This window comes from Coregonus clupeaformis, chromosome 1 (assembly GCF_020615455.1).
Source record: "Coregonus clupeaformis isolate EN_2021a chromosome 1, ASM2061545v1, whole genome shotgun sequence".
Lineage (NCBI taxonomy): Eukaryota > Metazoa > Chordata > Actinopteri > Salmoniformes > Salmonidae > Coregonus > Coregonus clupeaformis.
Genome location: NC_059192.1, coordinates 98,214,536 through 98,238,741, shown reverse-complemented (window position 1 = coordinate 98,238,741; position 24,206 = coordinate 98,214,536). Strand labels below are relative to the sequence as shown.

The 24,206-nt window shown below is 42.5% G+C and overlaps 1 long non-coding RNA gene across 1 annotated transcript; it reads left to right on the top strand.

The window, feature by feature from the left end:
• The first annotated feature begins 17,073 nt into the window (after positions 1-17,073).
• Positions 17,074-24,168, top strand: LOC123492597. The gene is made up of 3 exons (XR_006661803.1): positions 17,074-17,108; positions 22,773-22,866; positions 23,225-24,168. It is a non-coding gene; the product is annotated as an uncharacterized LOC123492597 (long non-coding RNA).
• The last annotated feature ends 38 nt before the right edge of the window (positions 24,169-24,206 follow it).

Genomic DNA, 24,206 nt, shown 5'->3' with positions numbered 1-24,206 from the left:
ACACTCTGCATCTGTGTGTCATAAAGAAGAAGTCGGACCAAAACAAGACCAGAAATACATAGTGCAGCTACTCCATTTGGAATAGTAGGCGTGTAGAATCGTTTCTAATCAGATAGCTGCTTTGATAAACTGCAGTGCTCTCTGTTCTCTGTCTGTGTAGCCTGGTTTCTACTAGACACAGTTAGGCTTTTCCTCTGTCAGTCTCCCCCTGGGTCCAATGATTCCCCTGATCATCTCCTTCTCTTTACGCCTTATAAACTAATGTATGTGCTGACTTTAATTTCAACCGCTGTGATCCCCCACAATCCCCTCTGTTCCCTCGGTTCCCGCTTTCCACATTCCCGATGCAGTATCCTTGGTCCCTTTATTCCCATACATAGGCAGTCCCCAGTTAGCAGTTCAGCGTCTCAATTCCTTGGCGATGTTGGGCCTCGGCGGTTCAGTTAAGCGTTTCCCCATGCCCTTCTCCCAAATTCACAGCTCTTAACCGAGGAGGAACCCCTTTCTCCCAGTTTCCCATCACCAGCACTGCTTTCAGGGTTTCAAGTTCCCCTCGATAGTGTGCATGAATTAACCTAGATTTTGTCTCGCCCATCTTTGTCAAGCCCGTTTGCCAAATACTCAAAGGGCCAATAAGCTAGGTCTTCGCCGGCTGTTCTCCAAGTAATCCTCAGCTCTACTCTCTCTCAAAAATCCAATGTTAAGGTTGAGAGGAGGTAACTTGCAATTATTCAACTCATTGGGGTTGGGAAGTGGTAAAATCTGAGGAATCACCCTTTTTTTGTTAGTATGGGGATTGGTCTGCATGATGCAGTTAACTGCCCATATGTCGTTCAACATGGTACATTTGCAATCAGCTTTGTGCCAATGTGTGACCCGTTTCAGGAAGTGGCGTATGTCTGCGTCACTACTACTTCTGGAGGCATTTGAACATACAGTCATGCCAAAATTATTGGCACCTAAATCGATATATTTCTGAAAATTTACACATGTTTTCTATACATATTTATTTCCTTTGTGTGTATTGAATAACACACAAAAACCGAAAAAACCAAATTTACATAATTTCACACAAAACTCAAAAAAGTGGGCGACAAAATGATTGTCTTTTACTCTAACTTATTATTGTGCACACCCTTTGGAAAAAATAACTAATCTCTTCCTATAACCATCAATAGAAAGCTTCTTACACCTCTCACCGAATTTTGACCACTCTTCTTTTGCAAACTGCTCCAGGTCTCTCATATTGGATGGGTGCCTTTTCCCAACAGCAATTTTAGATCTCTCCACAGGTGTTCAATGGGATTAAATCTGACTCATTGCTTACCACTTCAGAACTCTCCGCGCTTTGTTGCCATCCATTTCTGGGTGCTTTTTGAGTATGTTTGGGGTCATTGTCCTGCTGGAAGACCCATGATCTCGGACATAAACCCAACTTTCTAACACACTGGGCCCCTACCACCGACCCAAAATCCCTTTGGTAATCCTCAGATTTCCATGATGCCTTGCACACAGTCAAGGCACCCAGTGCCAGAGGCAGCAAAACAACCCCAAAGCATCAAACCTCCACCATATTTGACTGTAGGTACTGTATTTCTTTTCTTTGGAAGGCTTCATTACATTTTATTTAAACAGTAACGATGTGCTTTACCAAAAAGCTCTATCTTAGTCTCATCTGTCCATAAACGTTCTCCCAGAAGGAATTTGGCTTACTCATTACATTTGGCAAACTGTAGTCTTGCTTTTTGTCTCTGTGTCAGCAGTGGGGTTCCTCCTGGGTCTCCTGCCATGGCGTTTCATTTCATTCCAAATTTCGGCCCATTATAGTTCGCGCACTGTTAGTGATGCACCTGAGCCTGCAGGACACCAATTTCTTTGAACTTGTTTGGGGCTGCTTATCCACCATCCGGACTATCCTGCGTTGCAACCTTTCATCAATTTTTCTCTTCCGTCCACGTCCAGGAGATTAGCTACAGTGCCATGGGTTGCAAACTTCTTGATCATGTTGCGCACTGCTGACAAAACATCTATGAATCCTCTGAGATGACTTGTAACCTTGAGATTGTTGTTATATTTTTCCTCAATTTTGGTTCTCAAGTCCTCAGACAGTTCTCTTTCCCTCTTTCTGTTCTCCATGCTTAGTATGTGGCACACACAAACACATCAAAACTGAGTCACTTCTCTCCTTTTTATCTGCTTTCAGGTGTATTTTTGTTCCCACACTGTTACTTGCTCCCAGAGTGAGTTTAAAAAAGAGCATCACATGCTTGACCTTATTTATCCACAATTTTGAAAAGGGTGCCAATTTTGTCCATTACCCATTTTTTTAATTTTGTGTGAAATTATGTCAAATTTGCTTTTTTCCTGTTTTTTTTGTATTATTCCAAAAGCACACACAAAGGAAATAAACATGTGCATAGCAAAACATGTGTAATTTCAATACTTTTTCTGTAAATACTTCATTTTCTGGAAAAATTTCCAGGGGGTGCCAACAATTTTGGCCATACTGTATATTCCTACCAGTCAAAAGTTTGGACACACACCTACTCATTCAATTTTTTCTTAATGTTTTACTATTACTTGTAAATATAGTGAAGATATCAAAACTATGTAAAAATAACACATATGAATCATTAATTAACCAAAAAAGTGTTAAACAAATCCAAATATATTTTATATTTGAGATTCTTCAAATGGCCACCCTTTGTCTTATACTTTGCACACTCTTGGCATTCTCTCAACCAGCTTCATGAGGTAGTCACCTGGAATGCATTTCAATTAACAGGTGTACCTTCTTAAAAGAGAAGTTAATTTGTGCAAATTTATTTCCTTCTTATCGTTTGAGCCAATCCAGTTGTGTTGTGACAAAGGTAGGGGGGGGCATACAGAAGATAGCCCTATTTGTAAAAGACCAAGTCCATATTATGTCAAGAACGGCTTAGAAATAAGCAAGAGAAAGCTAGTCCGTCATTACTTTAAGACTCGCAGAGAAGAAGGTCAGTCAATACAGAAAATGTCAAAACTTTTGAAAGTTTCTTCAAGTGCAGTCGCAAAACCCCATCAAAGCGCTATGATAAACTGGCTCTCTCGAGACCCCACGGAATGGAAACCCAGGTTACCTCTGCTGCAGAGGATCTTCATTAGTTACCACCTCGAAATTGCACCCAAATAAATGCTTCAAAGAGTTCCAAGTCACAGACGCTATCTCAACATCAACAGTTCAGAGGGACTTTGTGAATCAGGCCTTGATGTCAAACTGCTGCAAAAAACCACTACTAAACACCAATAAACCTGCTTGGGCCAAAACACAGCAATGACATTATTAAGTAGTACTACTGTATGGGTTGGGATTATGGTTCACAGCTACTAGCTACATCTCTAACCAAATACTCCTTCGCCAATATTATATACCCATCAAGTTAGCCAGGTGTGTCTGGGGGTATTACGACCATCTAACAATAGTGACCCATCCACTTAGCTTCAGATGTAGCTGGGAGTTGGTTATGGCATTTACTTCACATGACCCATCAATTTAGACAAGTGTGTCTGAGTAAGCTATCGTCTAATAATTATAAAATATCTTTATCTGACACTTTCTATTTTTGATATTGCTACTATGCAAGTACTATTTCTCCTATACATTAACACCTTCTGTATCCTGTGCATGTGACAAATAAACTATGATTTTAATTGATATAGTGTGTGTTTACCAAACTAATGTAAATCATCAGATTATATCAACTATGTTTTTTTTTTTACCTGGAGTTTTCCCTTATCATAGGCTACTACTTTCACCACTTTTAGTCTTGGGTTGTTTACTACACTTCCTTACCCCTCTGTTTATACACACATGACACAGAGTGGCGCAGTGGTCTAAGGCACTGCAACGGCAGTACTTCTAACTTTGCCACTGAGATCCTGGTTTAATCCGGCTCTGTCGTAGCCGGCGCGCCGGGAGACCCATGGCGCGCGTGCGTCGTCCAATAGGAAGAATGACCGCAGGGATGTCGCTCAATTGGTAGAGCATGGCGTTTGCAATACCAGGGTTGTGGGTTCGATTCCCCCCCGGGGCCCTATAAAAATAAATAAAAATTAATGTATGCACTCACTAACTGTAAATCGCTCTGATACTTTACTAAAATGTAACGAAGCATCTTAAAAGATACACCTGGGTGGGGCTAAAGCTTAAGAGGGTGTGAGGATGCTGAATGGTAACAAAAAGCTCTCCAGTAGGTGTACCAAAACATTCAAGAGCCATTTTCTCAAAAGTGGGGTTACAAGTTTATCAACTTTGAAAGCAGAATTACTTTCCACATTGTTCCTCAACTGCAATTTATGATATACCATTTTCTGCTCTGAGTCTCTACTTTTATCCAATTAAAAAAACACAATTTCACATTTTGATTTATATACCGAATATTCGGTCGCATATATCCTTAAACATGAGCAAACCTACTCCATAAACCACTGGGGCTAAAAGTTCAGTAGTTGAGCTGTTGTCCTAAACTCTTATTCTTCGTGACAGAGGTGCTGCTATCTAAATGTATCTTGGTCCATCTATCATGATTAACTACTCCTCGACGGAATGTGGCCATAGCGTCTGCTGTGTGTGTGTGTGTGTGTGTTTCTGGGTAAAAAATGGCCATCTAGCTCTGGGATGGTGCAGGGACTGCCAGCCACCTTGGCTAATGTCAACCTGATCGAGGCTCAACCCAGATGGGTGGATTTCCCACCCTCGACCTGGGTCTATCCATAATTAATATGTTGTTTATCAAATTCGTTTGCCTCGAAATGTCCCATGCACGCTCCCCCTTAGTGAAGACCTACCTCCAAGCAGCTGAAGGTTGCTCCGGAACTTGGCTCGCCCCAACATCTGCTCCCCTCGCAGGGGCGACCAGCGCAGCCCTGTCTCGAGCTGACTCCTCCCCTAGCCAAGCCCTTCCCCTGTCCTCGCACGCTACCCCCATTTGCCATACCCCCCCACAGCCCCCCCCTCTCCCCCTGGGCCCGAGCCCCCGGCCCAGCTCTGGCCCGTTCCATCACCTTACTCCTCCTCCCGCCTGCCAGCAAGTGCCCAGTGTAGTCACTCCACCACTGAAGGACTGATCCTGTCTTATCATCCCCATCGCAGCCTGTCGAGAGGGGAGGATGAGGAGGAGGCATCTGTGGCGCTCCCACTAACCGGTACTGTTACCCTGACAAAGAAGCATCTGTCATCCCTCTTCACACACTCACCTGCTGTCCGAGGGCCTGACTCTCTCATTCCTCTCTCTCTCTCTCCCCATCTCGTCCCTCCCTCCCTCTCTCTCTCTCCTGCAGAGCTGATAGGGAAGCTCTCCTACCCTCCTCCCTCAAAAAACTCTCTGCCATCTCTTGTTCTTTTTAATCTGGGATATACATCCATTTTCGGACTTGGGGGTAAAACACATATGCTCCACTATCTGTTTACTGTACTTCCAGATTATTTTCCAGGAGTCTCCACCAGCCATCCAGTGTTTCAACAATAGACATTTTGTATTAATGATAATACATGACCTGTGCCACTCAGTCCCAAATATTGTTTCCAACATTTATTAAATCCATACTTTTGTCACATCTCACTTATAGTATAAAACTTTCTCAATCATTTGTTTATTTGGCTCTTTTACTTTCCTTACTAGGTCATTTAATGGGTTCACATAGTTCTCACCGGAGTCGGAAACAGTAACACTTCATGAAGAAAAAATAGCCCCCTAACATGGCTGTGGTGTTAATGAAAATCTACCTGTCTGCTTACTTTATCATTCCCAATGGCACCCTGCCCACCCCCCAACGGTAGTTGCCCGGCGGCGAGGGGAAGGCTGCCAATCCACGGGCCACTCACACACAAACACACACACTCCAACACCCTTTCACTATTATTGCCCTTCCGACCAGTTTCCTAACCCTACACAAACCCTCCCTAACCCTACACTCTACACACCAGGCCTGTACCTAAACCCTACACACTACACACACGTCCTGAGTACCCCTAAACCCCTACACACTACACACACAGTCCTCGAGTACCAAAACCCTAACAATACACACCGTCCTTACCTCCCTACCCACTTAAACCTACACTCTCCCGTCCTGGCTACCATCCCTACACACTACACCTCCTATACCCTAACCCTACACCTACACACACGTTGATCTACATCTTTCCTAAACCCTACACACTACACACAGTCCTGGTCCATAAACCCCTACACACTACACCCAGTCTGGTGCCCCTAAACCCCTACACACATCGGCCTAAAAATATGCCGAAACCTGAACACACATACAGGGAATAGTTAAGTTCATTATTTTAAGGTATATTATTATTTTATATGTTCCCAAGTACATTTACACATACTCTGAATGTTACTAGGTGATATGGTGAGTAGACAGCAGACATCATGGGGTCTTAAGGGGATGTTGTGCCACACCTCGTCTGCCATGAATAATACTCCTACCACCTTCAGTCCCTCCTCCCTCCCTCCCTCCTCCCTCCCTCTCTCCATCCATCCGTTCACCCCCACCTACCTACCTCCATCTCCCCCTCCTCCCTCCCTCCTCTCCCTCCCCCCCCCCCCCCACCTACCTACCTCCATCTCCCCCTCCCTCCCTCCCCACTAGGCCTGGTGTCTAACCCTACTGAGCTGGCTCAGTCCACACCGTCTCTCACCCCTACAGGCTGGGCAGGGGTCCTCCTCCTCCTGGTTGCTCCTCTGTGTTATTCCTGACCTCTCTCCCTCTCCTCTCTCCTCCCCAATCCCCCTCTCTGGGGTGACTGGGCCCTGTCCTTCACATTCATCAGTATCTCCTTTACTCCTATTGTCTCCCACACACACACACACACACACACACACACACACACACACACCCACTGCTCTGTCCTGTGTTTGTGGTCACACCCACCTAGGTCACCTTCATTCAGTCCTCCTGCTGTGTTTGTTCAACAGTAGAAAGGTTCAAGTAGACGTGACGTCCTGAAATTAAATATCACTTTAATATTTTACAGTCACTTTAATAAATGTTTACATATCTTCACTTCTCATCTCCTATTATATACTGCATTATTTTCTATAATTTCTACTGTATCTTAGTCCATGCCGCTCTATCATTCTTGTCCATATATTATATTTTCTTAAATTCCATTCCTACTTTGTGTGTTATTTATATTTGTGAATTTTAATATTACTTGTTATATTACTGCACTGTCGGCTAACACAAGCATTTATTCTACACCCCGCTCTAACATCTGCTAACACTGTATGTGACAAATACAATTTGATTTGATGTGGTGGTTCAGAGGAAGCAGTTGCAGGCCTAGTATTACTGATGTGATGTCTTGTTGTTGTCAGTCACAATTCACCTTTCTAGACGAGACCTCTGATAATTCCAACTCAGTGATGTAGTGGAAATAAACTCAAATCAACTACCTTTTTAATTGTGTAATAGGGTCTATCTACCCTTTTTTACTTACATCCCTCACTACTAACCAAACATGTATGTTCCTAATAATATCTTCTAGAGAATGTAACTAAATACTTTAATACAATGAAGAGAAGTGACAATACTCAATTCCTGTTATGAGTATGTGTCCTCTTAGTTCTTGGTAGAGCATGGCGCTTGTAACGCCAGGGTAGTGGGTTCGATCCCCGGGACCACCCATACTAAAAATTATCACACATACTGTAAGTCCTTTGGATAAAAGTTAGTGGGGCTCAGTACCTATCTCTCCACCACTGGAGGGCAATGAATCGCAAGCATAAGAATCTATTTCCTGTAGTGGTGCAAACTCGAATACTCCACTAATGTCAGCATTCTGTAAAATATAAGACACTATAATACCCGTTACTCCAAAGTAGCCTACAGTTTAAATATAAAAGTTATTTCACACAGAGTCGATACGCTTTACCAAATGTTCTTACCTTCAAAGGAGTGATATGTATTACTATGTGATAACATGTCATATTTGGGGGTATTAGACACTCATATTTCAGATTACAACTCGAGGAAACAACGCATAGTTCCTCAAGTCAACTGTTGATATGTCAAAATGATCACATGTGGATTTATTCAACCATATACCATAATGCCGGCATCATTACCAAGGAAATGTACTTGCGCAGTTCTCCTAAACGTTACATCTTATGGAGGGGTTACCTCATCCACTTAATTGTCTTGCATTACTACATCTACAAATACAACTGTGTGCACATCAACACAAATAATCTCAATTCAATTACTTTATTCCTAAAAAGACCAAGATGCGCATTGCAAACTAGAATTTGAGTGTTTAGGATTTTAGCTTACCCTATTTTAGAGCTATTATGGTAGAATCCATTACCGTGTTGCGTGGATCGGAAAGTTGTGCAGGCTTTCTTCAACATATACTAATTTGGTACATTTTACACTTTTCCTATAGTAAACTCCATTCACTGTTTGTGAATATACACTACATCACATAATAGTATTCCTTTCTTAACGTATGAATTAGTTCGTTTTAACTGAGGTCAAAGCTATAAAAGACAGTCCGCATGTTCATGTTGTCACCGGAAAATACTAGAATGACGGGAAAAGGAAACATTGTCGCGCAACGCTGATAGCTAAAGTTTCACTACATGTTGACAAGCATGAAAAAGTATCTACCTGTAAACATAATAATGCACTCTTCATGGTCGCAGAGATTCGGATTAATGAATGACTTATCGTCCACTTTCTGTTTGTGTGCACAGTCGATGGGCTAATGCATGGCATGGGGGGTAAGGGTTAGTGCCCTTGCTACACACCCACACTGTTATGCACGAATCATCATGCCCTCTGAGTCGACACTTGTGGATGTTCCCACATCTTAAACTCAATTCAGGTCTGCAATAGGTAGGTGCATGGTCCTAAACATTTTTCCAATTGCTTTTCGTAGGACTACACGCATTTCATATGCTATGTTCTTTCTGTGAATTAGGCTAAAAGTTGCATTCTGTTTCCAAGTTTGCACTGAGTAGATGATCTGTGTATTATTATGTGTCAACAGGGTGCCCCTACGTCGCAAGGAAATGGCTCGGATTACAAACCTGGTACTTGATCTTTGCGAAATGCGCTACCCTCACTGGCCTGCCAGGTAAGCAATACACAATCACACAAGACAAGTTACTTCCAGTTATCATAACACGTATGTAGAGCTGGTCTATATGACAAAAATCCATTCCATAAATTGCCAGAAATTATGCAATAACGATACATTTATAATAACATTAATGTCTCCACAATTTTGTGTAAATTATCCTTTTAAACTACTACTACTAGTTTATGTTTATATCAATTGTCCCATTAACAATCACCAATATTAGCACAATTATTTCATTTCAAACTTCATATTTCTCTAGTATAGGCTACTTATCGTTACATATCAGCAAAATATTACGATAAGTGATGGTATGATCGGTGTCATAGTTTTCGGTTTGTCGTCCCAGCGCTAACATATATAATTTTTCTTTAATTTCATGGTATTCTAGAGTTATTACTTCCATTCTAACTTATATTGAACACTTTTAAAGCAGACTTTACCATTTTGTCATGCAGGGGCATTTATTAAAGACGGGTGTTTTGAATTGTCTGCCAATTACATAATTTACAACTAGCTCATCAATTCCCTGCTCTCTCCCTTTTCTACCAATTAATACTACTCTGATGGCTGTGAGCTCGGCCAACATGAAGTTTCCCATCTTCTTCTTTGTACCCATAAATAAAGTTAGCTAGCTCCCTCGTCTCACCCATATACTATACTATACTATACTACACTACACTACACTACACTACACTACCTACACTACACTACACTACACTACACTACACTACACTCCCTCCTCCTCCTACACTCACTCCTCCCAATACAATACACCCTCTATCTCAACAATACACCAGTGCTTGATATTGGCATTGTGTACAATATACAAACATCAGCTTGAGCACCAGAAAAGCATCTATGCATTGACTTTCCTCCTCTATTGCAGTGCATTCCTTGCCCCAAAATTATATACCCTACCGTGCCCAATAAAGAGAATATGCCCAGCCTAACAAGAGAAAGGGCTTCACAGGGCCTGTGGGAGTTGAGAACAACCCGAAGGTGGAGCTGAATGGAGAGAAGGTTTGTTTATATCTCCTCTCTTTTGTCACCGTTGTCATTTTGCTCTGGTTCGTGTTCGTTAGGGCACACACGGAAGACGTTATGCAACAGAAAATAATATAGCGTTCACCTGGCTTCCGACCCATTCCAAATATACTTTACGTATTTCTAAGCACCTCAAGGCGTCATGATACTACTAATGGTCTAGTTACTTTAGACAGAAACAAACGCGGGGAGGATGGGGGCGGGCCTATCCTACTGTCTGGTTGCTTTCGAGTCGCGCCATACTGTAGCATTTTAACTAGTTTTATTTGTCACGTACCCAGTTTACAGCAGTATAAAAGGTGCAGCGAAATGCTTATGTGCTAGCTCCCTCAACAATGCAGTACATTAATCAATTTACTTCCATTTGGTGCCTAATGAACATGCCCCTTTTTTTGAGGTGGTTGCCCTAATGTTAAAGGGGCAATCTGCTATTTCTACATCCATTTTTGGACTGTTAAATAAATAAATATAGCCATTATTCTTAAATTTATAAATGCCTCATGAATTTAGTTCAACTTTCGTACCCCATCAGAACCCAAAATATAACAAAGTCTATGTAAACAAACACTGTATAGTTTCAAAATATGGTTAAATCTATTATTTGATATTATATGTCATCCTTGTCTATAATGCAAATTGGTAATATTCTATTTCTCAAGGCCCATCCCCTCAGCTGTTTCCCACCACAAGTGATGGGTACCACGTTTTGTTATTGTTTCAACTGCGGATTGCCCCTTTAAGGTTAGGTTTTGGAGTTAAAGTAGTCTGATCCTAGGTCTGTGATTTATAATGTTTTTTGGCAACATGTTTGGTTTTCTTTCATTAGCAAATGATGCTGTCGGATATACGGACTCTACAGTAACCCAGAGAGGGGGTTTAAAACCCAATCTAACCATTCTACCATATTCAATTATCTTCATAGTTAATTTTATTTATATGACTGTTTATTCACTTATACTACTAACCTCACTTTCTTGACTAGCACCAGCTGCCTACGTAACATTGATGACCGTCCGCTCTTGTACCAATGTGTCTGTCTGCTGTTGATGTTTTCTCGTTTTGCCAATGGTACCGATGCTTTGTGTCTATACTACCCCAAAGGCCAACCATCGGCTGTGAATTGACAATTAATTGGGAAATGTTATTTTTGGGGGTTATGTTACTATATTTACCAAGTTGTTTCCCCAAGCTGAACCCCATTATGTGTGGAAGTGTCTAGGAGCAGACTAGTCAAGGGGGGGGGGGGGCCCCAACTTCTCTCTCTGGCTAGCTTCAATTGCCCAACTAAATAACTAATAACCATACCCTGGCACTGTGTGTTTGGTGTGGTTACCCAGTGTCCTGAGAGGTGAGGCTGACGGGAGGGGGATGGTGAGGGGGGGGGATGGGGGGCATCCAGGTCTCTGAACAGAGACAGCCCCAGGATGTGCGCCGATACTGTTGCATGATGGGATAGGTACCCTCCCACCCCCACTTAGGAAAGCATGATGATGTGGCACCTGGTGATTTTCATTTTTATAGTTGTTGTTTTTTGTCCCTAATTATTACCATTGGCTTGCCACTACCATTGCAAAGGTGTAAGGTGATGGTTTGGCTCCGATATCCTCCCTCTGTTTCTTAGCTAGCCTGGTTTTTCTGTTGGTAACTAATAGTATTTTGAGGTGTTTTAAATGTTCAACTACGGGATGTAGGGGTAGTAGGTTATTTCCTTGTAGTGAATGGTGAGAGGGCATAGAGGGAGAGAGTTTTCCATACTGTCTAGAAGCTGTAAGTTTAGTTTACTATGATATATAGGTGTGATTGTGTCCTTAAAACTAACCACTGTCATTCATTTTAAACTAACCTGGCTCTCACTATGAGGGATCATGCAAATGTTGTGTTTAGTGAGAGTGGGCATTCACCATCAAAAATGTAAATAAATCTGTTCATTTTTTGGGGGTGAATTAAATGTGTATGTTCAAAATGTAATTTTGCATACCTGAATGAATAACCTCCTTTCCTTCCCACTTCTCTGGTTTTGATGTCCTAACTGTTTTTCTATTCACATTACATGCCTAGCCTGCTTGTTGATCAGTGGCATGTGTTGCTCCCTCCCTCGCTCCTTGGGTTGTTTTTATCAAGCTTTTAATTGGCTTTTCACAATTCTTATCATTAAAGCAACTATTTATGTTTTATTTTTGCATGGCATTCTATGTCTCATCTGGAAAAGGTAAAGGTGCTCTCTTGCCCCAATACTATTCACTTATAGAACTGTTCTGGAACTACCTCTTGCCGACTACTTGGTAGGTGTAATACAACAGTAATCCACTGATGGGGATAGCTACTTTCCCTTGTTTTTATGGCAAGGACAGTTGGGATGGAGTTATTTACTACTACAGATGTGGTCAAATATATTGGCACCCCTTCATACTCACTTTCTTCTAAAATAAGTTGACGTTAAAAAACTTTGGTGTTTACATGTGCATTTGTTTATTTACACTGCACAGACAAAACACACAAAAAATATATATATATAAATAAACTAAATTTAATTTTTACCTAATCAACTGGCCTTCAAAATTCTAAATAATTTGGTTGGAGGCAAAGATTCTGTTTACTGTGTAATTTATCTCACTGTATATTCAATTAAGGTAAAAAATCCATTCATCGTTTAGACACGTTCTACTCCATTACAGTATATTTCAGGGGTGCCAATATATTTGACTGCATCTGTGTGTGTGTTATTTGCTCTAGGACCCCACACCAAAAATCTACACTCCCAACCCAAGGAAGAAGGGAAAAAAAGATGTCCCACTATCCTCATTATAACATGATTGAACTCAATACGAGACATAATGCAGCTACATACAATACAACTTGTCGATCACTTTCAAACTAACTCGGTGTCTTGCGTTCCTGTCTCTCTGTCAGATATTAGAGGCCTACACTGCCAGCAGTCCCACATCCCTCCAGGTACAGCGTCTTCAATGCACACCCTCAACCTTCTCCCGTGTTGTAGGTGTTGTGAGAGTTATGTGTGTGTGTGAGCAAACATCAGTCCTCCTCGCACTCTATATTTTGTCAAAGGGTAACACAACAACCACAGTAATGAAAACCTTGCATGGCTCTCCATATCTTATTAGTACAGTAGTGTCCTTCTCATTATATACTTATAACTAACAACTACAAACTCTATATGTAAACATTTGGATCCTTTGTGCTCACTATGTGTTCCTGTGTGTTCCTGTGCCCAGGTGGAGAGGGCCCCACTCCTAAGCGGCGAGGCAGGAAGACCAAAGCTGAGAAGATGCTCCTACTCCAGCAGCAGGACCCCCAGGGCTCAGGCAGTGACATGTACGGTTGCATAATGTGGTTATGGTTCGTCTGTCTGTCTTACCTGCTGTTGTCTCCTGTAGAGGCCTCTTCAGCAGGCTTCTCCTTGTCCACTCCTGCTTCTTATCATCACCATTAGTCTTATCTAGAGCAACAACAACACACATACAATAAAGCAAATGTGCATTTACAAAACATAATGTCTTCATTCTCTGGTGTATTTTAACAATTTCAGTTCTATTATCTAATAGAATCTCTATATGACACTCCACTGATTAAAAATCCACTAGTAATCCATAATTAATGCTGTTAAAATGCATTGTCAGAAAACAACAGAGATCAATCTATTACTACCGTTAACAACATTGCTTTACTTTCTTGGGTAAAAAAAAAAAATCCTAAAGGCGTTTCTCTCCGTTCAGGGACACTGCTGAGTCAGAGAGAAGAGGAGAGGGGCGCGGACGTCCAGGAAGCGGAGAAGGGTGAGGAGGGAGCACGAGAACCCTGTAAGCGGAGGGACGGCCGGAGCTCCTCTACTCCTCTGACCAGGGGGTGGTCTCCCACACCGACCGGGGTGGTGTCCCACGACCGACGGGTGGTGTCCCACGACCAGACAGGATGTGTCCCCGACCGGGCGGGGGTGGTTCCCACCCGCGGGTTTCCCCACCAGGTGTGTCCCCGACCACGGGGTGGTGTCCCACACCAACAGGGGTGGTGTCCCACACCAAGGGGTGTTCCCACCGGGGTGTTCCCCGTGTCCCCAGGGTTGTTCCCACGCCAACAGGGGTGTTCCCACCAGACAGGGGTGGTGTCCCACACCGGGCAGGGGTGGTTCCCGCGACCGCGGGGTGGTGTCCCACCGTGGGGTGGTGTCCCACACCAGCAGGGGTGGTGTCCCCACCAACGGGGTGGTGTCCCCACGACCAGCGGGAGTGGTTCCCACACCACGGGGTGGTGTCCCCGCGACTCGGGGGTGGTGTCCACCGGGCCAGACAGGGGGTGGTGTCCACACGACCAGACCGGGGTGGTGTCCCACGACCAGCGGGTGGTGTCCCCGCGACCAGCGGGGTGGTTCCCCGACCAACAGGGTGGTGTCCCACGACCAGACGGGGTGGTGTCCCACGACCAGACGGGGGTGGTGTCCCACACCAGGGTTGGTGTCCCACGACCAGACAGGGGTGGTGACCCCGACCAGAGGGGTGGTGTCCCACGACCCAGGGGTGGTGTCCCCCCGACCAACGGGATGGTATCCCCGACCGTTTCCCCCCGGTGGTGTCCCACGAGCCCACAGGTTGTTCCCCACCGTGGTGTCCCACGGAAGCCAGGGGTGGTGTCCCACACCCTTTCCCCGACCAGACAGGTTGTGTCCCCCGACCAACGGATTGGTGTCCCCCGACCAACGGGGTTGTCCCACACCAGACAGGCTGGCAAATTCTAATTCAATACTGTTTCCACTATATGGGGGGGTTTGCCATAGTTGGTACCTTCCAAGTACTCCATAGGGTTAAAGGTGCATGTTAACATTTGCTCCAGCCTAGTGTAATCCAGTTACACAGTGATCACCATGTCATACAAACTGTCCATCCAAGCATATCTACATTATGAACATCCAATCAACATCTCTTTCTCCACCCCGTTAACCAATGTAACCGTCAGAGAGAGCAAGCGGCAGCAGCCCACTCCGCCGAGGCGGGGGACAAAGAGCGATCAGAAAGAGTAAGGTACCCTCTGTCCATGTCTTCTGCTCTTCCCTTCTTTCTCTCCCCCTTCCCTTCTTCTCCTTTCCATCTTCCACCTGTCTGTCCATCTATCTGTATCTGTCTTCCGTCCACCCACCCACACTCCTTTTTTTATACCCATGTTCCCTCCCCCCCAGGGGCTCCACATCACCCCACAGGGCTCCCACTCACCCCACCTCCACATTCTCAATGCTTATATATTTTTTACTACTCCGTCTAAAATGGGCCCGACTGAGTGTCGTTTGTGTAGAACACCATGTGTCAGATCTGTGAAGATGGCAGGTCAGGGTTTATGTCGGATGTAGCCACGGGAGACGGGGCAATACAGAATTGATGCCAACATGGGGTCTTCCATGTGCACAGTCACAGAGCCTGCACAAAGGTCACTGTTCTGGATGGGGGGGAGTTGGGTTCCCTGTTCTCGTACATCCATCTCAAATTATCTCCAGTTGACATGTTGATGGAATTTCCAGTGGTCTACTCTTACACTCATTCATTTGGTTGTGTGTACATTGAGGTTTTTTTATCGCTTTGCATGTGACTTCAAATTGAATTCGTGTACCTGTTGATTTAGTGCGTTAATGGTTATGTGTTTCTCTATCAGGCAAAAAAAAAGGATGGGAAAAAAAGTGGATGAAAGGTGAAAGAAAAAGGTGAGTTTGTGTATTGGTGTTTTCTTGTGGACATTGTGAAGATCATTGCTACTAGGCTAGTTACTCCTTGTGATTAGGGTCAACTCTGGCTTTCATCATCTATATTTTTTTTTCTTCCCTTCATCGCAGAATACTAGCAGAATCGAGGGCTGCAGAGGTTGCATGGAGAAATCAAAATCTCCCATTCACAACCCAGTAGGTTCAAGACTGCCCCTGATCGGGTACTCTACCCCTCACAGTCCGGAGCCTGGTGGTTTTCTGTTCTACCTGATGATTAATTGCACCACCTGGTGTCCCGTCTAAATCTCCCTGATAGGGGGAACAATGAGTCAGTGGATGGCTCCGAGGTCCAGAGTTAGTTTGAGGGATCTCGATCTTAGTTCTTGTTTATTTAATACTTTTTTTTTTCAACCTTTGCAATTTTGTTTAGTAGGCTGTTACTCACCTGGTTGAAAAGATAAATGTGTGTGTGTGTGTGTGTGTGTGTGTGTGTGTGTGTGTGTGTTTAGGATGTGAAGAAAGGTGTCTGGTGGCGTTGGATGAGTGGGTATGCTCAGTCACCCCCCACCTGCAAAACACTCAACTCATGCCCTCAAATAATGTCCCTTCTGAGCTGTGTCCCAGATGATGTGCTGACCCTACTGTGGGTTATGGTTGAGTTTTTGCTTCCCCCTACCAAAGCGCACACCTACTGCCACTTAGCCCTCACCTTCTGCTTAGTTAGTTCGTCACATTATAAGAGTACGTAAAACTCTGCTAATTGTATCACTGTGGTGCATGTTATTGTGTGCATGTTTACTGAGTGAATATTTATGTGCATCAAACTTTTATCCCCATGTACATGCTGCTCTTTGTTACTTAGATCTGAGTTTATAATTATCTTATATTTTATCCAAAGTGACTTAGTCATTTTATTGCATACATTTTCGTAATGGTGGTCCCGGAATTCCCACCATCCTGGTTGCAAGCGCTATGCTCTACCACCTGAGCTCCAAGGACCACCTATATCTCTTTATTTATGTATGCTCTCCATGGGTCCAATCGGAGGTTCGAGGCAGCCAGACATTATCGGACAATCCACCATGCTTACAACAAGTTTAAGAGCATGTTCCTGCTGGAGGGGGACCACTGCTCTCCAGGTGCTCAACAAGTCCATAGCAGAGCAAACAGCAGGGGGGAGGCCAGGAGGGGAGTCGGAGGCGCGGGCCAGGGAGAACAACACAGGTACTGGGAGGAAAGAGGGACTGGGGCTCTGTTCCTATACCACACTAGCAACCACTGGCTAACTGCAAACTTAGTAAACCAAGAATGGTGCTTTAAGAAGGCCAGCAGGTCAGGGAAAACACCACCTGGAATGGGGGGGGGGAATGGGGGTCTTGTGGAGTGGGAGATAAGTGATAATGTAATGGAGGTGGTTGTACACTACTTACTGTATTCTGCACCTAGAGCTAAACCCAAGCTTTAGCTCAGTGGGCTAATCCAGTTTTTCATCCGAACACTGGTTTATACCTGATCATCACATAGCTGATTTAGTTCCCACACTGGTCTCAGATCAGATTATCCAACAAATCCTTCAGAAAGATGAAGAAATATTACCCAGTATCTGTGGTTAGGGTCAACGCTCTACATATTCCTCCTTGGAATCTGATAGAAATCCTAGATGTGATACATCAACTCAAACATTCCAGATTCAGAAGGCTCTGTGTCTTTCTCAGTGTTCTGCAATCTCGTTGTTGTGTAAATATCCTGTGATTTATGTCCATCACTATTTTTGAAAAAACTCTTCACCACCTATAAGAAGGTATCCCTCTCTTCATAATATTCCTTTTTGTTTTAGATTTTTTATTACATTTTTTACATAAACAATTACTGTGGGAACATATTGTATAAGTCAAACAGTCACTTAGTATAGGTAGTTAGAGCGTATCCGCTCTTGGCTCAATGCCAACTTGTGATATGCACACGTGAATCTGACTTTCGTATAAGTCAGGCGGGGACAACATTAGGAGAATTAGCTCAAATTCTAGTTATGTCACATTCGGGTTAGGATTTGACACTGTATTTAATCAGGTATGGTGGGCCAACTCCGAACTGGAAATACACGCAACTTTTGCATAAATCATCATGCTTTGTCAATGGGAGATTCATTCGCATGAAAATTGGAGTTAGCGTTGTGCATTCATCCCTGTATGAAAAGAATATTGTCTACTGATCATATGGGCTTTGAGGTTCTGGTCACATCATTGGCCACCCTTTATGACCGGATTAGGCCATGTCGTAGAATAAAAGCCTTGTTCACACTGCAAGCCTTAATGCTCAGATCGGTTTTGTTTTTTAAAATCCATTTCGGAATACTGACTGTCCAAACAGCGAGTTACATGTGACCAAATCGGATTTGTGTGTGTTCAGACAGCAGTCATTTGCTGACATGGCTACGCTAGTTGTCATAGTAATGACGGGTGGTGTTGATTGGTGGTGGTGCTCATGACGTGCTTCCTATCACTCCGGAAGTGTGGCAAGCTAAGGTGACAACAATGCCTGCCATGGACATTTTCCCAGTTGCTTTGAATGTTCAAAATCATAGTGTTAGAACTAGGGTTGTGGAGGGCATTAAATTGTCAGCCGGTTATTGTCGTGCAAAAGACTGCCAGTCTCACGGTAATTGACCGTTAATTAACAAACACCTTTAGCATCTCCATGCCTCCACACATACAAGCCACTGATGCACCCTTTAAGAAAGTATAATAAATCAATTTAATGTACACCATCACAAAAAATCCATTGTTGTAGTCAGGTCTAAAGAAACATGATATGAAGAAAATGTATTTCAGAAGATCTAAATATTTGTTGGCCTACTGTAGGCCTATGTTATCTGGCTATGCTCCATGCCATAGGCTGTAGGCTTGTTCATTTAGCTGACAACATATAAGTCCCGTCGCATTCTTTTATTTTATATGATTTTATAGTAAGAATAATATAATTGAACTTTTTTTACTTGTTTGTTGTTGTTTTTTTGTTAGGGGGTAGATCAGCTTTAGTATTGCAGATTGTAACTTCCATCAATGTAATTGTCTGCATCACTTCCAATCCCCCATATATATTTTTTGCATATATACAGTACCAGTCAAAAGTTGGGACACACCTACTCATTCAAGGGTTTTTCTTTATTTTTACTATTTTCTACATTATAGAATAATAGTGAAGACATCCAAACTATGAAATAACACATGGAATCATGTATTAACCCAAAAAGTGTTAAACAAATCAAAATATATGTTATATTTGAGGTTCTTCAAATAGCCACCCTTTGCCTTGATGACAGCTTTGCACACTCTTGGCATTCTCTCAACCAGCTTCATGAGGAATGTTTTTCCAACAGTCTTAGAGGAGTTCCCACATATGCTGAGCACTTGTTGGCTGCTTTTCCTTCACTCTGCCGTCCGACTCATCCCAAACAATCTCAATTGGGTTAAGGTCGGGGGATTGTGGAGGCCAGGTCATCTGATGCAGCATTCCACTCTCCTTCTTGGTAAAATAGCCCTTACACAGCCTGGAGGTGTGTTGGGTCATTGTCCTGTTGAAAAACAAATTATAGTCCCACTAAGCCCAAACCAGATGGGATGGCGTATCGCTGTAGAATGCTGTGGTAGCCATGCTGGTTAAGTGTGCCTTGAATTCTAAATAAATCAGTGTCACCAGCAAAGCTCCCCCACACAATAACACCTCCTCTTCCATGCTTTACGGTGGGAACTACACATGCAGAGATCATCCGTTCACCCGCACCGCGTCTCACAAAGACACAGCGGTTGGAACCAAAAATCTCAAATTTGGACTCCAGACCAAAGGACAAATTTCCACCGGTCTAATGTCCATTGCTTGTGTTTCTTGGCCCAAGCAGGTCTCTTCTTCTTATTGGTGTCCTTTAGTAGTGGTTTCTTTGCAGCAATTCGACCATGAAGGCCTGATTCACACAGTCCCCTCTGAACAGTTGATGTTGAGATGGCTGTGACTTGAACTCTGTGAAGCATTTATTTGGGCTTCAATTTCTGAGGCTGGTAACTGTAATGAACTTATCCTCTACAGCAGAGGTAACTCTGGGTCTTCCATTCCTGTGGCGGTCCTCATGAGAGCCAGTTTCATCATAGCGCTTGATGGTTTTTGCAACTGTACTTGAAGAAACTTTCAAAGTTCTTGACATTTTCCATATTGACTGACCTTCATGTCTTAAAGTAATGATGGACTGTCGTTTCTCTTTGCTTATTTGAGCTGTTCTTGCCATAATATGGACTTGGTCTTTTACCAAATAGGGCTATCATCTGAATACCTTGTCACAACACAACTGATTATCTCATATCTTAAGATGGAAAGAAATTCCACAAATTAACTTTTTAAGGCTCACCTGTTAATTGAAATGCATTCCAGGTGACTACCTCATGAAGGTAGTTGAGAGAATGCCAAGAGTGTGCAAAGCTGTCATCAAGGCAAAGGATGGCTATTTGAAGAATCTAAAATATAAAATATGTTTTGATTTGTTTAACACTTTTTTGGTTACTACATTTTACATTTACATTTTAGTCATTTAGCAGACGCTCTTATCCAGAGCGACTTACAGTTAGTGCATACATTCTTTTTTCCTACTGGCCCCCCGTGTTATGTGTTATTTCATAGTTTTGATGTCTTCGCTATTATTCTGCATTGTAGAAAATAGTAAAAATAAAGAAAAACCCTGGAATGAGTAGGTGTGTCCCAACTTTTGACTGGTTCTGTACATACATACATACATACATACATACATACATACATACATACATACATACATACATACATACACATATAAATAAAAACATATACATATCCTTTAAAAATATATCTTTTCCTTTATTACTTTCTAACCCTACCACCCCTCCCCTAATTTGGGTAAACTAGTGAACAACAATACTTAGGCCTCTACTTCCAGCTTATACATACTATATACATTTTATGTACACAATTTTACAATAGTTCTATTTTGTTTGTTTTTACTCCTGAACTTCCTCTACCCTCAATCTCTCTGATCATTTTCATGATGTCCATCCGGTTAGCTTCTATATGCCATATCTTTCAAACTGTGCTCTTTCACAAAAGTTCTTAACCTATAATTATTGAACTTAGCTGAATAAAATATAAATAATATTTTTCCCATTACGGAGCGAGTGCGCATATGAAGTGGCTATGTTGAGCATAAAAGTGATCATTTTGAAACAGGTCCTATATGCTAGATAGAGTTATTTGGGAACTTTAGTTGTGAATGATACAAACCTTAGAATGTCTTAGAAATCAAAACGGATATCGGCTGCATGGGGTGACTACATGCTATTGATGATTTGAGAAAGTAACAAAAAAAGCTGTTCCTTGCCCCAGTCTGCACAGCTGTTCTCTCATCGAGTGGTCATATTTTCACACATCCGACTACTCTCAATTTAATCTTGTCTTTACTAATATGTAAAATTTGTTTAGATTTAGAATGGCCCATTATCAAATGGGCATGGGGGGAAAAAGCCGTAATCCATATGTACTCAAATAGCGAATGGAGGCCGCGCGCTTTCCCACCAGTCCGTTTTGTAGGGCTACTTCAGGTTTATAGCGGAGCATGTGTTTTAATATGAGCAGCTGAGAAATAAATATAAGAACACTTATTTCACTCCACGCCTCAACCACTGCCTGGGCTCATATGCATAAGCACTAGTATGCTTATTGGAGTTTTGAATTAATCTTCACCTTAGAAAGCGCTAAGGTTTTTCATTTGTTAGGCTTTGGAACAACATCCCCCAAAACCATGTTTAATACTGTTCAAATTGATCATCACAGTGAAGTGAGTTTTAAAAGTAAGATAGGCCTACTGTTTTGATAAGTGCTTGATGTGATTTTCAGTTGCATTTGTATCGTTGTCAGTGGTTAGAGGGACAATAGAGCCCTGAGTAACAGGCCATTAGGACCTGATGGTAGTTAGCAAGTTGGGTACTACCAAAGCATGTCCAGATTGCATAAAAGGAGATTACCATGGACAGTCACATGGAATTTTATTGTGGTCATGACTCATGATGGCCGGTGTGGGGGTAATATGGGTGACCCCTAGTAAGAAAACCTTTTAAAGTCTCAAGGTATATGATCCAACTTTCAAAACGAGTCCTTTTTAACTAGCCACAGCAGTCAACTAGCTAGCTAGGTAGCTGTTTAGCTTTCTAGCACATTCACTCATTTGTTTGTAAATAATTAACAAAATAGTTAGTCACATGGCCAGGGATCAGATTTGAATCTGATTTCAAACCACATACGAAGGTGGTTTGAAATCTGACTTGAAATATCTGATTCCATGTGATTTTTGGTTGTTCAGACTGCAGGAGAAATAACAGATTCTAATCAGATATGTAATTTTTTTTTTTTTTTATAGGATTGGCGTCATTTCAAACTGCCAATGTGAACAAGGCTTAAGAGTAAGATGCCACAGCGGCCTTACCACCATAGAATTATATTTATGTGGTTCCTATAACTTTTTATGACTGGTCTGTAGGCACTATGCCCTTTTTTTATGATTGGCTCAGTAAGTATTAACATGATCAGGAGGGTTGTGTTATAGTCGGGACCACATCCGTACCACCAGGCATTTCCAATGGATGGAATATCAGATTAGTCTCCGCCTGGCCAGGGTGCAGGCATGAGTGTGTCACATGTCATCCCCTCCTGACTCCTCCAGGAGATTTCAGTGTTATGGGTCGTAAAATGAGAGCTAGAAAAATAATTATGTGTATCTGGGCAAGAGGCTGGGTGTCTGTGTTTGGATGATGTATGCAGGCTGAAACTGAAAGCGTGTGTGTCTGTTCCTCACGTTGTGTGTGTCTCTTGCTCTAGATAAGACTAATGGTGACTCCAGTCCTGATGATAAGAAGCAGGAGTCGGACAAGGAGAAGCCTGCTGAAGAGGCCTCTACAGGAGATAACAGCAGGTAAGACAGACCGATGGACTGTAGGACGGACAGACAGACGGGGGCCAATGAGTTCTGGGTGTTTGGAGGTCTGTGCTTGCTCACAACAACAGACTTAACCAGAGCCACCAGACCTACATGTGCATACGCCGTTGACGAATGTCCTCCATCTCACTCTGTTCACTGTATCTCTTTGGGTCTCAGTAGGTTTAATGAACAAGAATTCCTAAACCAAGCAAATTTTCACACAAAAATAAATGTATCAGCATTTGTCAGTTTGCTAGTTATATCCCCATTTGTGTTTGTATATCTTCTATAAACGTTCTTAACTGCACTGTGTGCTAGTTGCCGTCCCATTTCATAATCCCTTTACATGCAGTGTAGTGAAGGCCCAAGAGGAATCCACCTGATGATGAAGAAACCTATCTGACTGACTGAACTGAAGGGAATGTTGGTGCTGCTGACCTGAACTCACTGCTCCTGAGTCCTGACTGATCTGTGCTGCCACCACTTGCACACACTAGTCCAAACACCACCAATCAGAGGTTAACTCCTGTTGCTATGACTACATGTCCATCTCAAATAGTACAAATCCAGGCTCTTTTCTGGTTTGCACACCCACGTCCTTCTAAACCTTACAGAGCAGTGTCTTCCATAGTCTTATTTTAGATTTCTTTTAACGATTTAACTATGGCTGTTTTTAAACTGATGGTAGTAAAAAGTGGTTCCATAAGGAAGATATATTGTTAGTTTAATACAGGCATATCTAACCCATCCCTGACCTCATATTGTTTGTTTAAACTATTCTACTAAGAAGTGAAATGTTGACCATATCATGTTTGAGAAGGTCATGGCAAAAATGGAGTGGGTCAACGAAGCTGTATATTCTGTTTTGGAATATTTGACCAGATAGTCTGTTTTTAGAATCACTTAACGTTTGACATCCCAATATCTTTCAGTTCAACTCAATTCTCCCAATTATACAAGATGGATGATGTATGGTAAGACTACATATACGGTAGTTACTGGTAGAGGAGTCTTTGTATTACTTGTTAGTTTAGTAAATGTAATCAATACTGACCAATATTACTCCTAGAGTAGGTGTACATATTTTTTTCAGAATGTTCTTGCACAGAAAGGAAATACTACTCCAGTGTGACAGTTTATTTTGCCAATAAAGTGCTTTTCTTTTTCTCGCACACCCACATTTAAATGTGTTTTTAAGTCCTCCATTTTGCTGACATTGATGTAAATAAGAGTATTTTTGTGCCTGTCTGAAAGCCTGTTTTTGCCTCCTTTAAATAAAGCAATGGTTCAATAACATTCCTTTTGTCAGTAACTACATTAATTGATTGATATTC